This window comes from Macrobrachium nipponense, chromosome 3, assembly GCF_015104395.2.
Source record: "Macrobrachium nipponense isolate FS-2020 chromosome 3, ASM1510439v2, whole genome shotgun sequence".
Classification (NCBI taxonomy): Eukaryota; Metazoa; Arthropoda; class Malacostraca; order Decapoda; family Palaemonidae; genus Macrobrachium; species Macrobrachium nipponense.
In genome coordinates, this window is record NC_087202.1 from 139,914,982 (window position 1) to 139,933,241 (window position 18,260).

General features: G+C 36.4%; 1 long non-coding RNA gene across 1 annotated transcript in view; it reads right to left on the reverse strand.

The window, feature by feature from the left end:
- LOC135222304 (uncharacterized) overlaps positions 1-15,125 on the reverse strand; it is a 31,620-nt gene extending 16,495 nt beyond the window's left edge. Inside the window, exons 1-2 of the long non-coding RNA XR_010316276.1 lie at positions 15,020-15,125; positions 9,068-9,146 (exon numbers count right to left, since the gene is read on the reverse strand). This is a non-coding gene — a long non-coding RNA (uncharacterized LOC135222304). The remainder of the gene's footprint in view (positions 1-9,067; positions 9,147-15,019) is intronic.
- Positions 15,126-18,260: the final 3,135 nt, after the last annotated feature.

The following is an 18,260-nucleotide window of genomic DNA, read 5'->3' on the forward strand; positions in this document are numbered from 1 at the left end:
CGAATATCTGAAAACTAATTTATCTGGATATAAGTTATTTAGATTAAATGAACCTGTAATAATGAGTGAATCTGGAAAGAAGGTAATTAAATGGAACAATGACTTAATCCGGAAATAAGATTTAAATTAAATGAACCTTTAAATTAAATGAACCTGGAATAATGACTGACTCCGGAAATAAGATTTAAATTAAATGGAACAATGACTTAATCCGGAAATAAGGTACCTAAATTCATGAAAAAACTATCTAAGAACTCCACAAAGAACGATCAAAGAACTCGTTGAAGATAAATTGAAGAACTTTAGTCATATTTGCAGTTTCTTCACCAGCCCTGATTAGTGCCATACTATTGCACTCACTTCACCCATGCTGCTTAGTGCCGTACTATTGTAGTCACTTGACAAGCATTGCTTGGTGCCGTACTATTGTGGTCACTTCACCAGCACAGATAGCACTACCTCACCAAGATCCTTTATACACTAACCACCACATACACAATCCAATCTCCTTCATTATCATCCTTATTGCAAGAAGGACAGGTCACCACCGCCGTGATTTTTCTAACCTTAGTGACTAGGTTAACCGCATTAACGGGGTAGGGCAGAAGAAAAAATACTAAGACAGTCAATTCTCTGTTTCTAACAGAGTAAAGAAGAAATTTGTCATATTTGCACTTTCTTCACCACACTTAGTGCCGTACTATCGTCTCACTTCATTAGCACTGCTTAGTGCCGTTCTATTGCATTCATTTCACCAGCACACAGCACTACCGCACTCTCTTCACCAGCACTGCTTCGCACTGTTGCTCACTTCACCAGCACTGCTTAACTACTGACAAAATAATGTATGTACACTAAACTACTAACAAAATGATATATGTACACAAACATTTCACCTACGTCTACCATAAACCCATTGACTCAAATTGTTTAGATTCAAGGAACAATGACTTAATACGGAAATAAGATACTTAAACTATATGACTGCAAACTATTTGGCCTCTAAGAGATTAAAAGGATTTTGACGTAAGGAAAAATCTATTTCTGGGCTCAGCTCGTGTCGCTTGCGCGAAATATCCTTTAAAATCTATTATTTCTAGGGTAAATGTACTAACACATACCAGAGAATAAATAAAATAAAGAAAAAAGGAAGGTCAGTATAACTGACTCGCTCACCCCTCTAGGAGGGTGTCGGTATGAACACTAGGCGAGTGAGACCACTACCACGAGCCAAATGCCAATAGAAATCTCCCACTACAAAACCCTCCAAGAGGGGAGCCGTCCCAGAGAGAGCAGCTCGTACTACTACTACTCCATCCCATGCTTGCGACTGCTGCGCCTCTGGTGGCCATCCTGAAGTTAGCAGACAATCTTGAGCGAAGGGACGGGTTAGGGGGGGTATTTCGCTGGCGACACGAGCCCAAATCGCCCAGAAATAGATTTTTCCTTACGTCAAAATCCTTTTTTCTGGGCTTTCAGCTCGTGTCGCTTGCGCGAAATCGTACCAGAGAAACAGCACAAGATTGTAAAGAAAGTAAACAGAATATAATAAAACAAAATAGGTCTCAAATAAAAGATACAAATAAATGAATGAATATAATTGCTAAAAAGATACAAATACACAGTAAAACAAAATCAGAATTATGCTTAAATTACCCTTAAACTAATTATGTTAATATAAGGTAATTTACATATATACAAATAGGTAAAATGATTACCTATCAAAAAAATAAATCTGTGTAACAAACATGTATCAAAATAGAAATAGCAATTAAATATAAAGTTACATAAATATTTGATCAATCACAAAAATATATATCTCAGGAATGTATATGACTTAATATACAAAACCCGTAACCATTGTAATATGATGTATCCCTAGCATAAAAATAAGCATAACATCTATGAGATCAGTATGGTAATCAGCTGTGTGTGTCCCTAACCAGACAAAAGGGACACTATATAATCATAAAGCAGCTAAGACACAAGGTGAATGCTAAGCTAATGAACAAGGTAGGAATAGACGAACTGTTGGGTGAGGCAGGTAGAAAGGAGGACTGAATCTTCTACTATAATCTAACTAGAGTCAGGGGAAACTATGTTACCCGCTGCTACTGCTGGGAATTTCAGAGCTTCCAAGGACTTAAGGTAGTGACGTTTGAACACTGTCGGCGATTTCCATCCGGTATACTTCTTTAAATCATCAAAATTCATATGTGGAAGTAATTAATTGAGGTGGCTACTGCCCTGACATCATGTGCTTTTGGAAAGGAGTCAGGATTGGCTTGTTTGATAAAGTAACAGGATTTGTTGCCTGATGCCTTTAGTGGATAAAGTACCACCTTTTTCCCTCCTAAAGAGGGGCCCCAGATGAGGAAGAGGAGGTCCTGGATAGAAAGGCTCGTAAGGTTGAAACTGGACAAAGGGAAACATCTTGCGGAAGGGGTAATACCTTCCAAGGTTCCCACCTCATCAAAGGATCTTCATTCTTTGCTAAAAAAACTACGTTCCGGAGAAAGTAGCACTTCCCCTGTGGGAAGGGAATTGAACATGATCCGGATCTCTGGATAAAGCCGACAGTTCTGAAATTCTTGCTCCTGAAGCTAGGCTTAATAAAAACAGAGTTTTCCTTATTTTTTTTTTCCTTTATAAAAGAAATCGTAAACTGGCACTTTTACAAACCAATCAATGTCAAAATCCGCAACAACAACTTCAATCCTGTATTTTATTCTTCTCTGCCGAGATGATCCAGTACAGTTAACTGCAACAAAGGGAAAATAATCTTAATTTATCTCTTCCAGGTGTCCTCTTAAAGTAGCTTTTTTTGTTGGAACACTTACCAATTTGATTTTTTTTTTTTAATTAATTAAGAGAATATTTGAACTATTTTCAAATCAAAGTCACAGAGGACAATATATGCCCCTAATTCCTCAGAATATGATTAGTTTCTCATCCACTTTCATACACAAAGTACCCCAGAATTTAAATACTTTTTTTGAACCTTCTCTATTCAGTGTCATTCAACATAGTTTATTATCTCCTACATCAGCATTCTGAACTCGTTTTACTTCTCAGCCGATTCTTCTTTCATTTCTTTACAAGAAAAGATCTTCTATAAACTGGCATATATTAGGAAGAAAATTTAATTTCTTTATGAACCTACATTAACTCTTCAAATCATTAAAGGATAGTGTCTACAGAAAATATTGTTTAGCATTCACTACCTCACATTCATCATTAAGCAAAAATGAAGTCTTTTTCAAGATTTTCAGGTTAATTTTAAGAGAATTTAAAAAAGAACAGATGTTCTACTACCTCTCTGATCACCAAGATATTACACACAGATGAATTGGTCACCGTTAGCCATGGATCATACACGAGGAATGTCACACATCCATCATGGATGAACACCATGTTGCCACTGTCTCACCACGCTGAGGTCATGACCATTCGAGACAGGAATCAGCACGAGAATGAAGTAACAATTACATATTAAATACCACTATGCTTCCATATTTAAGAAGAAGCCTGCAATTACAATTATACACCACTATACTTCCATATTCAGGAATGAAGTAGCTTCCCCGTTTGTAATCACAGTATCCAGCTTATTCTATTATTAGTTTATTTGATAATTTTCATTCGGTAATGTATAGAGCCTTGAGGGAAAAAAAACGCACTAGCACTTCAGTGCTTTCGCCGCTCTTACTTGAATCAACGAATCTGCTCGTTACTAGAAATCAATTAAAAGGATTCTGGGGCACTTCACCAAGAGAACGACATTCACATAAACAACCCGTTACGTGGGGGGGTTGGGGGGGAGGGGGTTGTGTAGGATAGGTTAAGAAGGACAAAGGTTTGGAAGGGAGGTTTGGGGGGGGGAGGAAGGAATTAGAGAGATATAGATAATGGTACAGACCCATTTTTGTTTTATAGTGGGTAATTAATTGTCATTAAGCAATTGAGTGAGGGAGGCGGCAAAAGGGCAGGGCGAGGCTCTCAGTTAATGTGCATAAGGCTCCAAAAGGGGGATAGGGAGAGAGGACTGACGGTCCTGTACATTCTAGAAACAAGGGGGCGAGAAATTTGGTCTAACATGAAAAGAGGAGTAAACATAGTTAAAACGACCTTGACGTACGAAGGGACACTAGTGGACGTCAAAATCTGTGTATGGAACATAAGAAGCCTTCGGATGAGTCTAGAAAGAAGCTAAAAATGAGTTTGCATTCACCTTCCTTCACTAATGTAGCCTATATGGCCATTGAACAACGAAAGCGACTGAGCCACTTCCCTATTTCCCGATGATGTCCCCCAAGAAACCTCACTCCTATGATACCATCAACTGCATTCACATCTTGTCCTTACATTTTAAAACTCCTATTGGGTTGGCAATATGTTAATAACAGTAATGTCTTCTGCCCTGATCACTAACAATGTGCTTGGAACTAATGAGTTTTCCATAGACGACAATAGCTCAGTTTCAGCTAAATCGGAACACGGCAGCGGCTTGGGTTTTACGCCGGAGCACTTGTGCACAAGCAATCGCTACCGCCCCACTGACATCAACTAAGTTGACAATTGTTACCAGCTAAGAAACTCCAGGATCCTTGGGGGCTTTCCATAGAAAAATGGCACTGCATCAAGTGGGAGACTATTCTAGCGAGAAGTTTTAAATTTGGTATATGAAAGAAAATTGGGCTGCCAAGATTTTCCCCTTCCCAATTCAGCAATGACTGTTAGTTAACACGGTGGAGACTTCCCGTTTAAAAGATACAAAACACGTATAAAGGGAACTCACAAGATAACGAAACTTAAAAACCACAGGTTTTTCCTAAATATGATAAATACCCAAAATAATTACTATCGATTGGTTCTTAGGGAATCTGATCTTTATGAGAAAGAACCAAACAAGCCTTTACTGCTGTGCTCACAGATGGAAGACTGTTGCTTGGGAGTTGGGGCATGTGTAATGGTAAACAATACCAGAACGCAGATAATCAGGCAGTCTTTGAATAGTAGGCATTTTATTGTAAAATCATTAAGAATAATGAATCTGAAAGTAATCGGTGGATAAAATCTAACAAAACAGTATTTCAGTTCGCTCTCAAGTTGAGTGGATTTACCAAAGTTTAGGAACCGTTAATAACTGGCATATTTGACTAATTTTTCCAGAAATAGCCTGTATTAATTGGTTGGTTAAGCTTATTTGCGAAAGTTTAAACTAAGAACTCCATCTCTTCATGAACAAGTGACATGGAGCATAAGTTACGAGCTCGTAGATTAAAGCATTAATAGCATTTAGCTTGGAAATATTAGGACAGTGACTGAAAAAAAACTAAGCCTAATCCTGAAAAGTGAGTTCCTCTAAACCACTATGAAAATATCTGAAAATATAATAACATTAACTTCCCTATCCAAAGTAATTATATTTTCAGGTTTGCTATTTAGGCAATGAAGAAAACTATTAGATTTGTGTTAATTTTCAAAAATTATAATAGTATTTACAAATCTCAGAGCAAAGGTTCAAAATGTGACTGGTAAAATGAACAGTTGTTTCAATCTGTTAACAGGCGATTCAGAAGGAAATCTTTAATTTTTAATTTAAGTCTTGATTAGTACACAAAAGTTTAGACTGAAAAATTAAGCTTTCTATAATTTAAGGATTTGCTGTAAAAATAAAACCTATTTAATGAAGTGATCAGGTTTTAACTATCTTCAAATTATTTAGCCTAGGAAGATTAAAAAATATTTGACTATCTTCAAACTAACTGATATTGAAGGCTTATTCAGGTCCACCACCATTTCCATAGTGCTCGCAGCAGGACCACCATTATAAAATTTTGTTTATTCATCAGATGTATTTGATCACATTGCAAATTCCACACTTATGTTTGATTTTTCATATCATTAAAATCAATGCAGATAAAAACACTAGGAGACATTTTATCAGTCCAGTCAAGCAGTCGACCAAACTCAACCTTCCCTCGGGAAGGTTGAGTTTGATCATATCAGCAATATTGGCAGTTTCATGTCTTTCAGCCATGTCACCAATGGCAAAAAGGGAAAAAGGGCCATAAAATTTTCAGTTAGCAAGTCTCCAATCTGAAGTGTGATTTCCTACAGATTGGATATTCACTCTCATTTTAATTTTCTATAAGCAATCATTGCCATGATCTGTATAATCAGCAATCCTTTCCATTACATAATGTAAGTTTTTGCATTCATTTGAGTTCAGTATATGACCATCTGTTTGATATTTGCGACCATGACAATTTATACAGTTCATTTCAATAGCAACAGAAATATTCTTTTTGCTTCCTTCAACCAAGATACAACACATTCTTTGCGATACGCTAATCACTGCATACACATCTAAACCATCTCCTTCATTATCATCCTTATTGCAAGAATGACAACGTCAACCCGCCGCAGTGATTTTAGTTACCTATAGTGGACTAGGTTAAACCGCAATTAAACGTGGGTAGGGCAGAGTAAAAAAAATTAGACCCGTCAATTCTGAGTTTCAAATTGAGTAAAGCGAAAACACGCCCGATCTGCACGTACGCTCTTCATCCTGAAAAAAGATTTTAAAAGTTCACGACTGCTACAAATCTGAAAATAAGATATTTAAATTCATGACTCATAAATCTGAAAAGAAGAAATCTAAATTCAGACACCTGAACCGATAATAGATTGAAATTCGTGCAGCTTAGATTTTGTAACAATTTTTTTTGAATACAAAATTTCATGAGCCGAGAACTTGAACCTGTGTGTTATGGTCACTAGTTTAGCCCAGATCATACATGATGATCCATGTTGCCACTGTCTCACCGCGTTGAGGCCATGACCGTCGAGACAGTAGGGGACGTCAATGCCAAGGAAGGATCGGCCTGTCAAAGCCTCCCCTCCCCCAGTACTGTCACGGAACCCTAAACCGTGAGGCAAGCCCCAAACTAGTAAGGGCGAACCCTTCCTAGAAAGGGACTCCCGGAATCAACATTGATATGGGTTCCACACCATAAAAACAAAATGCCAACCCCAGGTTTCTTACTTGAAACGAAAGTAAAGGGGTTCAAAAGTAGGAAGTAAAGTAAGAGGCGACTTAGCTCGTAGCAGGCCTGTTCCCATTGTTAATAAGTTGATTTGGTTCCAGTCTTCAGCTATAAGTGGCAGCTAGCCAAAAGTAGTATCTGAAAACCCCTTCCTTCCTCACCCATTAACTTACAAATATAATTTTACACTAAAATTTCAACCATTACAAAATCTACATGTGCATCTATAAATTTAAGACATGTGGAACTGTGGAGAGTGAATCCAGATATAAGATATTTAAATGGAACAATGACTTAATCTGAAAATATATAAATATGAAAAAAATTCCTATATCTAAAGAACTCATCGAAGAACTCGATCGAAGAACTCATCGAAGAACTCATCGAAGAACTCATCGAAGAACTCATCGAAGAACTCATCGAAGAACTCATCGAAGAACAATCGAAGAACAAAGTCATATTTGCACTTTCTTCACCACACTGCTTAGTGCCGCCTTATTGCCTCAATTCACGAGCACTGCTTAGTGCGGTTCTGTTGTAGTCACTTCCAGCACAAATAGCACTACCTCACTCACTTCACCAGCACTGCTTTGCACTGTTGCACTCACTTCATCAGCACTGCTTAACTATTGACAAAATTATATATGTACACTTAACTAAGAAAAAAAATATGTACAGAAAACATTTCACCTATTTCTACCATAAACACATCGACTAAAATTATTTCAATTCAATAATTTCTTATAAAAAAACTTGCCAAAATAATATTTTTGAACTATCTGAAAAAAACTATTTAGCATTCAAATGATTAAACAGACTATCTACAAGCTATTTAGCATTGAATGATTCAATAAACTGCCTATCTACAAATTATTTAAAGTCAAATAATTTAATACAATTACTATTTGCAAAGTACTAATCTTCGAGAGATTGAATAAATTCGAATATCTGAAAACTGATTTATCTGGATATAAGTTATTTAGATTAAATGAACCCCTGTAATAATGAGTGAATCTGGAAAGAAGGTAATTAAATGGAACAATGACTTAATCCGGAAATAAGATTTAAATTAAATGAATCCTTTAAATTAAATGAAACCTGGAATAATGACTGACTCCGGAAATAAGATTTAAATTAAATGGGGAACAATGATTCTTAATCCGGAAATAAGGTACCTAAATTCATGAAAAAACTATCTAAGAACTCCACAAAGAACGATCAAAGAACTCGTTGAAGATAAATTGAAAGAACTTTAGTCATATTTGCAGTTTCTCAGCCCTGATTAGTGCCGTACTATTGCAGTCACTTCACCCATGCTGCTTAGTGCCGTACTATTGCAGTCACTTGACAAGCATTGCTTGGTGCCGTACTATTGTGGTCACTTCACCAGCACAGATAGCACTGCCTCACCAAGATCCTTTATACACTAACCACCACATACACAATCCAATCTCCTTCATTATCATCCTTATTGCAAGAAGGACAGGTCACCACCGCCGTGATTTTTCTAACCTTAGTGACTAGGTTAACCGCATTAACGGGGTAGGGCAGAAGAAAAAATACTAAGACAGTCAATTCTCTGTTTCTAACAGAGTAAAGAAGAAATTTGTCATATTTGCACTTTCTTCACCACACTTAGTGCCGTACTATCGTCTCACTTCATTAGCACTGCTTAGTGCCGTTCTATTGCATTCATTTCACCAGCACACAGCACTACCGCACTCTCTTCAGCACTGCTTCGCACTGTTGCTCACTTCATCAGCACTGCTTAACTATACTGACAAAAATAATGTATGTACACTAAACTACTAACAAAATGATATATGTACACAAACATTTCACCTAGGTCTACCATAAACCCATTGACTCAAATTGTTTAGATTCAAGGAACAATGACTTAATTAGGAAATAAGATACTTAAAACTATATGACACTGCAAACTATTTGGCTCTAAGAGATTAATAAAGATTTTTTTTCCTTTATAAAAGAAATCGTAACTGGCCACTTTTACAAACCAATCAATGTCAAAATCCGCAACAACAACTTCAACCCTGTATTTTATTCTTCTCTGCCGAGATGATCCAGTACAGTTAACTGCAACAAAGGGAAAATAATCTTAATTTATCTCTTTCCAGGTGTCTCTTAAAGTAAGCTTTTTTTGTTGGAACACTTACCAATTTGATTTTTTTTTAATTAATTAAGAGAATATTTGAACTATTTCAATCAAAGTCACAGAGGACAATATATGCCCCTAATTCCTCAGAATATGATTAGTTTCTCATCCACTTTCATACACAAAGTACCCCAGAATTTAAATACTTTTTTGTAACCTTCTCTATTCAGTGTCATTCACATAGTTTTATTATCTCCTACATCAGCATTCTGAACTCGTTTACTTCTCAGCCGATTCTTCTTTCATTTCTTTACAAGAAAAGATCTTCTATAAACTGGCATATATTAGGAAGAAAATTTAATTTCTTTATGAACTTACATTAACTCTTCAAATCATTAAAGGATAGTGTCTACAGAAAATATTGTTTAGCATTCACCTACCTCACATTCATCATTAAGCAAAAATGAAGTCTTTTTCAAGATTTTCAGGTTAATTTTAAGAGAATTTTAAAAAGAACAGATGTCTACTACCCTCTCTGATCACCAAGATATTACACACCACAGATGAATTGGTCACCGTTAGCCATGGATCATACACGAGGAATGTCACACATCCATCATGGATGAACCATGTTGCCACTGTCTCACCACGCTGAGGTCATGACCATTCGAGACAGGAATCAGCACGAGAATGAAGTAACAATTACATATTAAATACCACTATGCTTCCATATTTAAGAAGAAGCCTGCAATTACAATTATACACCACTATACTTCCATATTCAGGAAATGAAGTAGCTTCCCCGTTGTAATCACAGTATCCAGTTATTCTTTTATTAGTTTATTTGATAATTTTTCATTCGGTAAGGTATAGAGCCTTGAGGGAACAAAAAACGCACTAGCACTTCAGTGCTTTCGCCGCTCTTACTTGAATCAACGAATCTGCTCGTTACTAGAATCAATTTTAAAAGGATTCTGGGCACTTCACCAAGAGAACGACATTCACATAAACAACCCGTTACGTTGGGGGGGAGGGGGTTGTGTAGGATAGGTTGAAGGAAGACAAAGGTTTGGAAGGGAGGTTGGGGGGGGAGGAAGGAATTAGAGAGAGGAATAGATAATGGTACAGACCCATTTGTTTTATAGTGGGTAATTAATTGTCATTAAGCAATTGAGTGAGGGAGGCGGCAAAAGGGCAGGGCGAGGCTCTCAGTTAATGTGCATAAGGCTCCAAAAGGGGGATAGGGAGAGAGGACTGACGGTCCTGTACATTCTAGAAACAAGGGGGCGAGAAATTTGGTCTAACATGAAACGAGGAGTAAACATAGTTAAAACGACCTTGACGTACGAAGGGACACTAGTGGACGTCAAAAATCTGTGTATGGAACAACTAAAGAAAGCCTTCGGATGAGTCTAGAAAGAAGCTAAAATGAGTTTTGCATTCACCTTCCTTCACTAATGTAGCCTATATGGCCATTGAACAACGAAAGCGACTGAGCCACTTCCCTATTTTTCCCGATGATGTCCCCCAAGAAACCTACACTGTCCTATGATACCATCAAACTGCATTCAACATCTTGTCCATTACTTTTAAAACTCCTAATTTGGTTGGCAATATGTTAAATAACATTAATGTTATCTATCTGGCCCTGATCCACTAACAATGTGGCTTTGGAACTAATGATTTTTCATAGAACGACATAGCTCATTTTCAAGCTAAATCGGAACAACGGCAGCGGCTTGGGTTTTACGCCGGAGCACTTGTGCACAAGCAATCGCTACCGCCCACTGCATCAACTAAGTTGACAATTGTACCAGCTAAGAAACTCCAGGATCCTTGGGGGCTTTCCATAGAAAATGGCACTGCATCAGGTGGGAGACTATTCTAGCGAGAAGTTTTAAATTTGGTATATTGAAACAAATTTTGGGCTGCCAAGATTAATTTTCCCCTTCCCAATTCAACAATGACTGTTAGTTAACACGGTGGAGACTTCCCGTTTAAAAGATACAAAACACGTATAAAGGGAACTCACAAGATAACGAAACTTAAAAACCACAGGTTTTTCCTAAATATGATAAATACCCAAAATAATTACTATCGATTGGTTCTTAGGGATCTGATCTTATAAGAAAGAACCAAACAAGCCTTTACTGCTGTGCTCACGGATGGAAGACTGTTGCTTGGGAGTTGGGGCATGTGTAATGGTAAACAATACCAGAACGCAGATAATCAGGCAGTCTTTGAATAGTAGGCATTTTATTGTAAAATCATTAAGAATAATGAATCTGAAAGTAATCGGTGGATAAAATCTAACAAAACAGTATTTCAGTTCGCTCTCAAGTTGAGTGGATTTACCAAAGTTTAGGAACCGTTAATAACTGGCATATTTGACTAATTTTTCCAGAAATAGCCTGATATTGGTTGGTTAAGCCTTATTTGCGAAAGTTTAACTAAGAACTCCATCTCTTCATGAAACAAGTGACATGGGAGCATAAGTTACGAGCTCGTAGATTAAAGCATTAATAGCATTTAGCTTGGAAATATTAGGACAGTGACTGAAAAAAAACAAAGCCTAATCCTGAAAAAGTGAGTTTCCTCTAAACACTATGAAAATATCTGAAAATATAATAACTTTAACTTCCCTATCCAAAGTAATTATATTTTCAGGTTTGCTATTTAGGCAATGAAGAAAACTATTAGATTTGTGTTAATTTTCAAAAATTATAATAGTATTTACAAATCTCAGAGCAAAGGTTCAAAATGTGACTGGTAAAATGAACAGTTGTTTCAATCTGTTAACAGGCGATTCAGAAGGAAATCTTTAATTTTTAATTTAAGTCTTGATTAGTACACAAAAGTTTAGACTGAAAAATAAATTTCCTACGGATAATTCTTAACAAGGAAAATTATTAACTTTTCTAGAAGGGTCACATGATGTTCGCGCATAGCGTCCACCCAAATCAGAAATTTTGTTTTTGTGCACTTCCCGTGTGATGTTACTATAGACTAAACATTTCCATTGACTGCATTTTTCAGTACGTAAAAGTCGATAAAATAAGTTTCCTTCAAGCGACCTTCCAGGGTCTTCACTTGTAACTTCAACTTCCTGACGGCGTCTCATGAAAAATTCCTCGTTCCACTAGACCAAACACTACATTTGATTTTATGTTTTACTTCTTAGTTCGAAAATGGGACATCGGTTATTAAATAAAGCCGAAACGTCCAATGGGAAATAAAAATTGTACCTATAGCGCTTGCTTTGGCTTCTTTCTGAATGGATAAATACCCTCATACGCAATAGATACAAGAAAAGAACTAAAATTTTTACATATTTTCATTCCCTGATGTAACCGAGGCCCTGGAAATACTAATACAGCAGATCCACGACGATTGAATGGTGCCCTTCAAGAAACCTCATTGCAAGATATAGTCATGACCATATCTTGACCCTAATCGGATTGGCAATAGAAGCAGTCATATCTCATCACTGACAGTCATTGCCTTTATATTAATCTCAGTTTTCCATGCATGACAGACTGTTTCAGCGAAATGGATAAAGTAAAAATACAGTGCTAAAAGCCCTTAATTCAAAGATTCACACTGGCTCCTAGAGTAAAGTTAAAAGTCATAAATTAGGGACTAAGATACTTTATAGGCAACACGAACGAATGAAGTCAATTAGGCTATAAAAAGTCCGCATACTAATGTAAGAATGAGCGAATTACCAAGAAAATCAAATACGTGAAAACGGCAGAATTCCAAATAAAATACCTTCAATGCAACACTAAGAACAGAACAGTAAAAGTGACTTCCAACTAAGTTGTTGGTTTTGCACATTATCATCCACTATTACCTAGGCCACGACAAAAGCGTGACAGGAAGATACCTCCATATCCAAGGTGCCGTAAGCTATACTCGTACCCATCCTGCCATTATCTCCGAACGGATTGCCAATGGGACAAAACTCCGCCATTCTAGTAGCCATCATGCCTGAATAGGTTTTCAGGGCAAGACATACTAAGCGTGAGCAAAATGGAAAAAGCCTATTTGAGTTGTACGCGAGACTACATACCAGTAACTAAGTCAAAGGAAATTAAAAAGGATTAACGAGGCTTTTACTTTAGAGAAATGAAGACAAATTCTATTGAGAAGCAGTAGAAATAACCATCAAATAGGTTCTGGAATTACGAATGAAGCCGAACTAGTAAAATTTCCTTTCATATCACTTAACTATATAGGGTTCTGGAATTACGAATAAGTCAAGATCTAGTAAAATTTCCTCTCATATCACTTATTAACTATATAGTAAAATTTCCTCTCATATCACTTATTAACTATAAATAAAATTTTCCTCAGATCACTATTAACTATAGTAAAATTTCCTCTATCACTTATTAACTATATAAAAGTAAATTTTCCTCATATCACTTATTAACTATATAGAAAATTTTTCTCTCATCCCACTATCTACTTATATAGTAAAATTTTCTCTCATATCATATTAACTATATAGTAAAAATTTCTCTCATATCACTTATTAACTATATAGTAAAATTTCTTCTCATATCATTTAATATAGTAAAATTCTTCTCATATCACTTATTAATATATAGTAAAATTTCTTCTCGTATCTTATTATATATAGTAAAATTTCTTCTCTATCTTATTAACTATAGTAAAATTTCTTCTCGTATCACTTATTACTGATATAAAATTTCTTCTCAATCACTATTAACTATATAGAATTCTTCTCATACACTTACTATAGAGTAATTTATTTCTTCTCTCTTATCACTTATTACTATATAGTAAATTTCTTCTCATATCACTTATTAACTATATAGTAAAATTCTTCTCTATATAACTATACTTATATACATTCTTCTCATATCACTTATTACTATATAGTAAAAAAATTTCCTCTCATATCACTTATTAATTATATAGTAAAATTTCCTCTCATACTCTTATTAATATATGGGTTCTGGAATTACGAAAAAAACAGCTAAGTAGGGTTCTGGAATTACATATCACTGTTACAAGCTATATAGGGCTCTGAAATTACGAACAAGTCAAGAGCTATTAGAATTTCCTCTCATATCACTGGTATTAACTGTATAGGTACTGGAATTACATATCACTGTTATTAATATATAGTGTTCTGGAATTACGAATGAAGGAGAAATAGTAAAATTTCCTTCCATATCACTGTTATTAACTACAAAGGGTTGTAGAATTACGAATAAAGCACAGCCTAGTAAAATATCCTTTCATTTCATTGTTGTTAACTATATAGGGTACTGGAATTACAGATCACTTATTAACTATATAGGGTTCTAGAATTACGAATAAAGTAGAGAAATAAATCACTCTCATTAATACGTATGGCTCTGCAATAACGAACAAGGCAGAGCTATTAAAATTTCCTTTCAAATCACTGTCAATTAACTAATATATATGGTTCTGGAATAGCGACAAGGCAGAGCTATTAAAAATTTACTCAAATATCACTGTCATTAATTAATACATATGGACATGTAATTACGAATAGGAAAATGCAGTATGTATGTACCAATTAATAAACAATGGGATTTTAGGACACTTCCTTATATTTAAGACTCGGTAAGATTAATCGAACCACTTAAAGGCCGTAATGCACGAAAAAAGGTTCACAATTTAATAGCTTACCTCTGTCACAAACCCTACTCATTATCCCAAAAGGAAAAGAGCTTACATACCTCAAGTAGCTCGAGTAAATATCACGCAATATCCAAATATACGTTCCAAAATTCACTTTCTAAAAGTGATATGCAATTAAGAACTTAATAGATTTAGGACAAATACTCAAACTCACGATATAGACAAAACCCAGTACTGGCTCCAAGAAGTCACCTTACCCACTTCAAGTTCACAGAGTCAAAAATAAACTGATTTTCGGAGGACGGTAGGTGGCCTTGTCATCTGTGGAACGCAGGAGAGAGACAAACCGGAAACTAGAGCAATTTGACCATTAAGTCGTTATATTGTCCACAACGACCATTCGGCAATGACGTCGTGCCGAATTGATCGAAGACCAGAAGATGATGTAGTTATACCGATAAGTTCTCTTCGCTCATTCCTCTGTTTATCGTCTGATTAAGAATATTTCCAAAAATTATTTTTATACTATTAGTTTCAAGAAGCCAGAGAGAGAGAGAGAGAGAGAGAGAGAGAGAGAGAGAGAGAGAGAGGGGGGGGGGCGGGTAATGTTGGGGTGGGAGAAAATGAAATACCTAGTTAGAGCCTAAAACTGATTCACTGATGGATTGTTTTTAGTATGATTAATTAAGAATATTTCTACGAGACAAACCAGTGAAGGAATTAGCTTATTAACAACGAAATGTTAAGGCTAGGTTTGCCCCAAGGCAGAGAGAGAGAGAGAGAGAGAGAGAGAGAGAGAGAGAGAGAGAGAGAGAGAGAGAGAGAGAGAGAGAGAGTCGAGTAGAGACTAATAAGTTTAAGGCCAGTGAAAGCGCATCAGTTCTCTTTCCAAAACGTAATGGTCATTATTAGAGTATTTAACCTTTCTCTAATGGCAAACACTTCGAGTACTAAAATGGAGAAAATTTTGATATAGTGTTATTACTATTTAGAGAAGACCATGTTTAATCTAGTTTGGTTTCTTATATATTTAGCGGTGCTCAGCTTGGCAGTCTGAATTACTCGAAATTAAATCAAATTTAATTGGTATGAAGACCCGAAACTATAATCCAGATATGTTAAGTATTTTTAATCATTCGAGTCAATCATATATTTAAAAGCTACTGTTTTATAAATTAACGTTTAAATCACTTGACGATAATGGTCTCTCTCTCTCTCTCTCTCTCTCTCTCTCTCTCTCTCTCTCTCTCTCTCTCAACATTTCAGCACAGCGGATTACTTTTATTATTTTATTTATTTATTTGTTTAATCCTGACCATAATTCATCGGGATTTGTGTCATTCACTGAAGTTTGCTGAATCATTCACCAACCGGCCCTTAGCTCTCCCTTCTACAGACGTCGCGGCGTAGCTCAGAGTAGGACTGGGTCTCATGATTCCTATCCTGCTGTTAGCATTTATCGAAAAACCCTTTTATCCCTGAATGGAGAGAGAGAAAAAAAACTGGTTTCCGTTACGTCTCACACATGAATTTTCAATACAGATCAGTTCACCACTCTCCCCCACAAGTTCTGCGTCCCGCAGAACTCATAACACAATTTTTTTCTTTATTTATTTATATGCATTTTTCCTTTATTTAGTCTCTATCATTTGTGCACTGTTATTTGAGTACCTCACCGACCGAAATGTTATTAGAAATGTTATTAATAGTTCATGCATAAAAACTAACTTAGCAAGCCAGGGTCAAATTGCGTGCTTACAATGGCAATTACAGTCTGTTCTGAATTCCACGCATCACATTGTAAAACATGTTCTTTAATGTAAAAGAAATTATGTAAGAATCAATGAAATAATAAATTTTATATCACCACATTAAACACATTACATTCTTCTTAAAATTGGAGCACAAAAACCTGCAGTTCAAAAAATAATAAAATGAACAGATAGTACAAAAACCTGTGGTTAGAAAAAGAAGCAATGAAATAACGGATTACTATCAATCATCAAGACCAAAAACCTGTAAAAAACACAATAAGGAAACCGAAAGTATATTGTCTCAATTTATGCACGAAAAGGTATCATCACAAAATCAAAATAAAAGATTAAAAAGGAACACAGCAGGTTGGTGCAAAGATACGTTTAGAATAATGTTCATACTTCAGAACATGACACCAATATTTGCGACTTCGTCTGTATGCACGTCGGCGCACCACCCGTTAATAGATCCCTAGACATGCTTGTATATCATCTTCTCTCCTCTCCCAGGTAACCAGGCAGTCCCGGAAATGGGGGGGGTACCGGTTTGTTCAGATGCCACATCAGGACATCTTCTCTGACGGGATGCATGTGTGATAAGTGGTATTCGCACTGGGCACCGGTCTAATATGCTTTATCACCGCAGTGTCGTTTTTAATTCTTTCACGCGTTACGGACCTAGATAGGCGGGCTCAAGTTTATGTTTCTTCGGTTGCAGTCTTTTCAAATAGATCCTGTCCCCTATTTGTATCTTAGACGTTTGTGTGCGGAATCGCTGATCATATTGCGTCTGATACTTTTCATTTGCCCTCAACAGAAGTTTCTGCGTTATCTGAAATACTCTTCAGGTTAGGTTACAGAACATCACCCGGTATTGCTCGACACTATATAACGGTAAAGTTTCTAGGTCCATGATCACAGTATATGGCAATGAAGGGTCCTGTCCATACACTTTTAAAAAATACGGGGTACTTTATGGAGTGCTTTATACGCAGTATTAAGTGCCAAATTCCGCCCATTTGCAACAGCTCTGCCCACTGATTCGGACTGTCTGCCACTAAATATTTCAAAATATTTGTCACTTATCTATTATGGGATTCAACTAACCCATTGGCTGAAGGCCGGTAGATGCGATCGTGAAATGTTCCACATTAAATAATTTTGTCAGCTCTTTGATCACTTCATTAACAAACTACACGCCCATTATCACTGATTAGAGTACGAGGACAGCTGAATTTCGTTATGAATGAACACAAAGCTCTGGCAACCGATGTTGCGGTCTTATCCACCATTGCGTAGGTGTGCGTATAACGCGTGAACGCATCCACCATCACACATACATATTTGAACTGCCCGTCTCCAGGAGGGAAGGGTCCTACGACATCGATATGCACTCTGTTAAATTTAATTGGCTCTACTGGCCACATGCGAGCCTTTGGAATAGAGTGTTTGTGGTTTTTCATGGTATTACATATGTGGCACTGTCTGATAAATTTTGTAATGTCTGTTCTCATCCTATCCAAAAAAGGATTCTCGTGCCCTCCTGAGGGACCTTTTCTATACTATATGTCCTGCATAAGCACTTACAGTGTCATGTGGATGGCTTTCTCTACCAAAGAGGGAGGAAGGACGACGCGAGATCGGATATCGCCCGGTCTCTTCTCATATTTACCAAACAAAATATCTCCTTCAATGAAGAAA